The sequence below is a fragment of the Lepus europaeus genome, unplaced genomic scaffold (genome assembly GCF_033115175.1).
Source record: "Lepus europaeus isolate LE1 unplaced genomic scaffold, mLepTim1.pri SCAFFOLD_129, whole genome shotgun sequence".
NCBI classification, from domain to species: domain Eukaryota; kingdom Metazoa; phylum Chordata; class Mammalia; order Lagomorpha; family Leporidae; genus Lepus; species Lepus europaeus.
In genome coordinates this window covers 335,861-343,236 of record NW_026909036.1, presented here as the reverse complement: position 1 = coordinate 343,236, position 7,376 = coordinate 335,861, and the positions used below count along the sequence as shown (strand labels likewise).

General features: G+C 42.4%; 1 pseudogene; it reads left to right on the top strand.

The window, feature by feature from the left end:
- The first annotated feature begins 2,519 nt into the window (after positions 1–2,519).
- LOC133754514 (serine/threonine-protein kinase NLK-like) lies at positions 2,520–5,302 on the top strand (annotated as a pseudogene).
- Positions 5,303–7,376: the final 2,074 nt, after the last annotated feature.

Here is a 7,376-nt window from a genome sequence, read left to right as displayed (position 1 = left end):
ATGTATCCTGCTTCCCATATAGGATCATTTTCTCATTTTTAATTCTTTTTTTTTGACAGGCAGAGTGGACAGTGAGAGAGAGAGACAGAGAGAAAGGTCTTCCTTTGCCGTTGGTTCACCCTCCAATGGCCGCCACGCTGTGACCCGCACACTGTGCTGATCCAAAGCCAGGAGCCAGGTGCTTATCCTGGTCTCCCATGCGTGTGCAGGGCCCAAGCACTTGGGCCATCCTCCACTGCACTCCCGGGCCACAGCAGAGAGCTGGCCTGGAAGAGGGGCAACTGGGACAGAATCCGACGCCCTGACTGGGACTAGAACCTGGTGTGCCAGCGCTGCTAGGTGGAGGATAAGCCTGTTGAGCCACGGTGCTGGCCTCTCTCCTTTTTAATTCTATCAATTATTTGCAGACACTGGTCTTATTTATGTAATCCCTTTGACAATTAATCCTATCGTTTTGATCAATTATGAACTTAAACTGATCACTTTAACAAGTAAGATAGCATTGGTACATGCCACCTTGATGGGATTGAATTGGAATCCCCTGGCACATTTCTAGCTCTACCAATAGGGATATGTCTGAGTGAGCATGCGCCAAACTGTACATCTCCTCTTTCTCTTATTCCAACTCTTATATTTAACAGGGATCACTTTTCAGTTAAATTTAAGAATGTAAGAATAATTCTGTGTTAATTACAGAGTTCAACCAATAGTATTAAGTAGAAGGAAAAAATACTAAAAGGAATAAAATAGTAAGTTGTTCCTCGACAGTCAGGACAAGGGCTGTTCAATTCATTGCTTCTCATAGTGTCAGTTTCACTTCTACAGGGTCCATTTTAGGTTCTCAATTATTTGTCACTGATCAGGGAGAACATGTGATATTTGTCCCTTTGGGACTGGCTTATTTCACTTAGTATGATGTTTTCCAGATTCCTCCATTTTGTTGCAAATGACCAGATTTCATTTTTTTTACTGTTGTATAATATACTATAGAGTACATATCCCATAATTTCTTTCTCCAGTCTTCTGTTGATGGGCATTTAGGTTGATTCCATGTCTTAGCTATTGTGAATTGAGATGCAATAAACATTGAGGTGCAGACAGCTCTTTTATTTGCCAATTTAATTTCCTTTGGGTAAATTACAAGGAATGGAATGGTTGGGTTGTATGGTAGGACAATATCTAGATTTCTGAGGTATCTCCAAACTGTCTTTCATAGTGGCTTTACCAGTTTGCATTCCCACCAACAGTTGGTTAGTGTCCCTTTTTCCCCACATCCTCGCCAGCATCTATTGTTGGTAGATTTCTTTATGTAAGCCATTCTAACCGGGGTGAGGTGAAAACTCATTGTGGTTTTGATTTTCATTTCCCTGATTGCTAGTGGTCCTGAACATTTTTTCATGTGTCTGTTTGGCCTCGATTCTTTATTCTTGAATTTGTTCCATAAGGGTACATTTCTCACATCCCTGGAAGCCTTTACTTCGTATTTCATTTGTTATAATCAGTCACAGGTTTTTGAAATTTAAATAATTTAAATAAGTGTGAGATTGTCAAGGCGGTCTCACAACAATCAGAATGTGGTGAACCAGAGCACAACATTAACAAACTGGCAGCTTATTGGAAACAAGCAATGCAATAAATTATCATTGGTTAGTCAACTAGTTCGATTATCTCAGTGAGTTAGCAGAATAGAGAATTGTTTATTTCTCAAAAGGGACCATAAAAGAGTGTGATTTTTTTCTTAATAAGAGATAGGAATGGAATTAAGATTTTGTGGGATCTTTAATATCACTCCATGAGGAAAACCCTGTGTTATATATTTTGGTGAAATGATTGTCTTACCAAAGTTAAATATCAATTGCAACTCAATTTGATGTTGACATAGCAACTATATTTAAATAAATAAAGCTGATATTTCTAATGATTTTTTCTAAAGATCATTCTGTCTTTGCTAGGAGAAGTGAGACTAACCAGAGTATTTGTGATGGCTGAGAAATTGGCTTAAGGGATGGGAGCCTGGTGGGGTCCCAGAGGGAGACAGGGAAGCCTTGAGATCCTTGGATCTATCATGTGGTAAGTGTGCCCAGCCATTTTCCCCCAATTCCTCCTCAGCAACAGCAGCTGGAATCAGGTTCAGAGTTAGCCTGCTTCTGAATGTACCATAACTGCCTCCAAGGATTCTTTGTTCCTTGGACCTTCAACTTCTCTTGGGCATTTCCATCTGTCTGAGGGCTGAGTGCTACCCACCTTTTGCCATATACCTCATTAGTTTCACTTTGTCCTGTTCTATTTCTCCTTTCTCTCCTACCTGTGACCCCTTGTCACTCCAGTCCTCCAGGCTACCCCCTTGTTTCCAACAGGAATGTTTGGTACCACCAGCAAGTCCAGATGACTAGGAGTAGAGGGAGATACAGAAAGGAATGAGAGTTCAGGGCAGGACTCAGGTGGTTTTCATGAAAATCCCACTCTGATCTTTTAAATACAGAGGGTTGGAATTATTTTTAATGTGTGCTTTGGGGGAGATGGCAGATGTTAGTAAAAGGGTACGGGAATGGAAAATGTAGATGAGTTAACTCATGCAATTCCAAGGGTCTGTTCCCTGAGCCATTTTTTTTAAGATTTTATTTATTTATTTGAGAGGTAGAGTTACAGTTAGAGGGAGAGACAGAAAGGTCTTCCTTTCATTGGTTCACTCCCCAAATAGCTGCAGTGGCCGGAGCTGCACCATTCTGAAGCCAGCAGCCAGGTGCTTCTTCCCAGTCTCCCATGTGGGTGCAGGGCCCAAGCACTTGGGCCATCTTCTACTGCTTTCCCAGGCCATAGCAGAGAACAGGATTGGAAGAGGAACAGCCAGGACTAGAACTGGTGCCATATGGGATGCTGGTGCCACAGGTGGAGAATTAACCTACTGTGCCATGGCACTGGCCCCTCCCTGAGGCTTTTCACATGTGGAGTTCAGTGCATTGTGAGGCTTGCCCAATTCAAAGGTGAAACATATCCCAAATTAAGAGTGGAGGTTTAGTTCCCACTTGTGGCAGAAATGTTGGAGTCAAGAGGCCATTTTTTCCTTTTCTCCAGGTAACCTACACACTGACCAAAAATATTAAATACCAAGAACCTCTAACTTGTTTGGATTGGCTGAAGAAGACATATAGCCAGTTATGTTTCATATTTTCAAAATGGAATGCATGGTTTTTATACACTTGTAAATGGCCAAATGACAATTTGACCAATTTGTTTTCTAATCAAAGGGCATTGTTTGGATTTCTCATTATGGCACAAGAGTCAATACAAAAATAATACCAGCTGGGGGTGGCATTGTGGTAAAACAGCTAAAGCTGTGGCATGCAACACTGGCATACTATGTGGACACCAATTCCTATCCTAGCTGCTCCAATTTAAATCCAACTTCCCACTAGGCCTAGGAAAAGCATCTGGAGATGGTGCAAGTGTTTGGGCCTCTGCCATCCACATGAGAAACCTAGGAAGAAGCTCCTGGCTCCTGGCTTTAGCCTGGCCCAACCCTGTTGTTGCAGCCATCTAGGGAGTGAGCCAGCATATAGAACATCTCTCCCTTTCTTTAAAATAATAAAATAAACCTTTAAAAAATAATGACAGCTTACAATGTTCATACAGCAGTAGCAACACAACACCACACCACACCATTACCATCTTCTTGACCTTCCTCTGCCTCAGCTTGATCACCACCACCACTTTCAACACAGCAAATTCAGTTACTGCTGTCCACCCTGTACAGTGGCATACTTCTTTCACAGTTGCATTAACCATGTTAAATCTTGTGTAATAGCAGCCATATTTCCTATCTTCAGCAGGCCCAGCTCAGATATGTGCTGCTCTAGCTGCTACCATTAAAGCACACAGTCATCAGTATTGGTATCACCCACAACAGCAGCTGGATCTTGAAACAGATAGACTTATTGAATATCCAGCCTTTTGTCTTGCCTAGTCAGTAGCAGGTCCAAGAGATGGAACGAGAGCAGCACTCAAAGAATGCTGTGCCTTCCAGAATTTGATCTCTTAAAGAAGAGGCTCATGGGAATGCAAGATGTGTTTTTTTAAACATGATAATGTGATCTTGACCCTTGACGTATTCCAGCTTCCACATATTGACTATTTTGTAGAAATATGTGTTGCACAGAATTAACACAGAGCGAACCACATGAAATTTTTATAATTATCTCTCCTCTATCATTCAGCTCATATCATGTTAAAGTTTTGTTCACAAGGTTTTATAAGGTTTGAAATGTCTCCTTTGAGCTGACATTTTACATCAAGACATTAAGAATGTGACTCCTGGCTGGCGCCATGGCTTAACAGGCTAATGCTCCACCTTGTGGCACCAGCACACCGGTTCTAGTCCCAGTCGGGGCACCAGATTCTATCCCGGTTGCCCCTCTTCCAGGCCAGCTTTCTGCTATGGCCCAGGAAGGCAGTGGAGGATGGCCCAAGTCCTTGGGCCCTGCACCCACATGGGAGACCAGGAGAAGCACCTGGCTCCTCTCCTGGCTTTGGATCAGCACGATGCGCTGGACACAGCGGCCATTGGTGGGTGAACCAATGGCAAAAAAGAAAACCTTTCTCTCTGTCTCGCTCTCTCACTATCCACTCTGCCTGTCAAAAAAAAAAAAAAAAAAAAAGAATGTGACTCCTTCTGAACAGCAACTGTGTTCAAAAGATTTTCTATTCTGCATTGGCCAGAGTGGAATAATCAAATGAATCTCAGTAAGATTTAGGAAGTTAACTACATAAATTATGCTCCAGAAATCCTGATGTTCTGCTGTTAGTCCTATGGACATCTGGTCCATCAGATGTATTTTAGCAGAATTACTGGGATAAAGAATATCATTTCAGGGGAGTCCCTCAGCAGTTGGATTTGACCATAGACCTATTGAGTACACTGTCTTTGGAAGCAATGCTAACAGCTTAAGGCCCTTTTGAAGGCATCCTCCACATCTCACAGTCATCTATTCCTATTCTCTATACTCTGTAGCAGTCAACAGCAGGATTTTAGTGTTTGATCCATCTAAAAGAACATCCACTAAGGATGCCTTAGCCCACCCCCACCTAAATTAATGGTGACTATGCTACTGTGTGTGTGTGTGTATGTGTAAATGTAACTTTTCCACCTCTACAGGAGTTTACACCAGTGCTATTGAGCCCATCACTAATCCCCAATTTGATGATATTTATGAGAGGAATATCAGTTCTGTAAGGCAGGTTAAAAATTACTAACCAGCTCCTTTTGTAACAGAAGAGTGCCTCTTTACATCAACTCTGTCTGTAACTTTATGAACATTGCTAGTTTCACTGTGCTAAACCCTCTGCCACGTCCCCATGTCCTCTGGTATGGGAGTAACTATAGGGTAAATGTACTACTTAAGGTGTGATGCAGCTCATGACTGCTGTCTGGTATTTGCAGTTCTGGAGGGTAATCATGTATGGACTGTAATTTTGTTAATTCAGTTTAAAATTAACAACCACTGCTTGCATGATATGAATCATATTTAGAAATGTTACTAGACTTTTAATCCTTTAAAATCATTGTGTTTTTAGAAGAAAAATATTTCTTCCAGAGTTACACACATTTTGCAAATTTGGTGCAGCTGTTATGATGTATCTCAAAAGGGAAGAAAATCAATTAGAACTTGGTTTTCTTTCTTTTTAAAAAATGAAACATTATTGTTGATACACAGACACACACACAGACACACACACACACACGAACAATCATGCATGTTGGTATTTTAGCCATTCCTAAATATTTGGAGTTTTCCAAAACAAAAGATTCTAGATAGAAACCTTGGCTATGCCCAAGCATGGGACTGTGCAAGCTGATCATGGCAGCACCTGGAAGGGGAGTGGAAACTCAGGTAGGGAGGAAAGCCATGCCACCTAATTTCAAAGCTCTGTAATTAGCTTCCCATTAGAGGTATGGTGATGTTTTCTAAAATTCAACATTGGGGCTATCAGTGTGCTACAATAGACTAAGTTGCTACTTCTGATGCTGGCATCCCATATTGGAGTGCTGGTTATTACCTCAGCTGCTCTGCTTCCAATCCAATGTCCAGAGCATGCACCTAGGAAGGCAATAGAATAGAAGATGGTCCATGTATCTGTGTCTCTACCACTCATGTGGAAAACCATAATGAATTTCTTGGCTCCTAGCTTTGATCTGGCCCAGCCATGGCTACTATGGCCATTTGGAAAGTGAACCAAATGATAAAAAGGCTCAATCTTTCTCTCTATCTCTCCCTCCCTTCTGACACTCTATTTTTCACATAAAAACTTTAATAAAATAAAACCCAATGTTTCAGGTAAAGAGAATAAGTTTGTGACAGGGAGAAACTGCATCCTTGTTTTCCATATATATATATATATATATATATATATATATATATATATATGTAGATATATATAATCTATTTTTATTAGGGGTTTTTCTGCTGTCTCTTTTTTATTTGACAGGTAGAGTTTACAGATAGTGTGAGAGAGAGATAGAGAGAGAAAGGTCTTCGTTCTATTGGTTCACTCTCCAAATGGTTTTGCAACGGCTGGAACTATGCCCATCTGAAGCCAGGAGCTAGGTGCTTCCTCCTGGTCTCCCATGCAGGTGCAGGGGCCCAAGCACCTGGGCCATCCTCCACTGCTATCCCAGGCCTCAGCAGAGAGCTGGACTGGAAGAGGAGCAACCAGGACTAGAACCTGGCGCCCATATGGGATGTCGGCAATGCAGGTGGAGGATTAGCCTAGTGCACGATAGCACCAGCCCCTCTGCTGTCTCTTTTTAAAATATTTATTTACTTATTACTTGAATGGTTGAGTTACAGAGAGGGAGAGAGGGAGAGAGGGAGAGGAGGAGAGAGAGAGAGAGAGAAGTCTCATTCGTTGCTTCACTCCCCAAGTGGCCACAACATCCAGAGCTGGGCCAATCCAGGATCCAGGAGCTTCTTCCAGGTCTCTCATGTGGGTGCAGGGATCCAGGGACTTGGGCCATCTTTTACTGCTCTCTCAGTCCATAGCTGAGAGCTCGGTAGGAAGTGGAGCAATTGGGTCTCAAACCAGCACCTGTATGGGATGCTGGCACTACAGGTGGCAGCTTTAACTGCTAAGCCACAGTGCCAGCCCAGATATGTGGCTCTTGAGTCTATGTACATGCTCCACTGATAACAGATTCCCATTGCCAAAAGCAGAAGACCATGCATGGCTGCACCAGCTCATTGGCCAGTGCTTCACATACCTTTGACACTGGTTGGCTGGTCACAGGCTCTGCCTTCACTCACAGCACAGGACGGTGAAGCAGATACCAGAATGAGAAGAGAGATGTAGGGGGGATGGCAAGCAATAACTCAGGAAGCTCC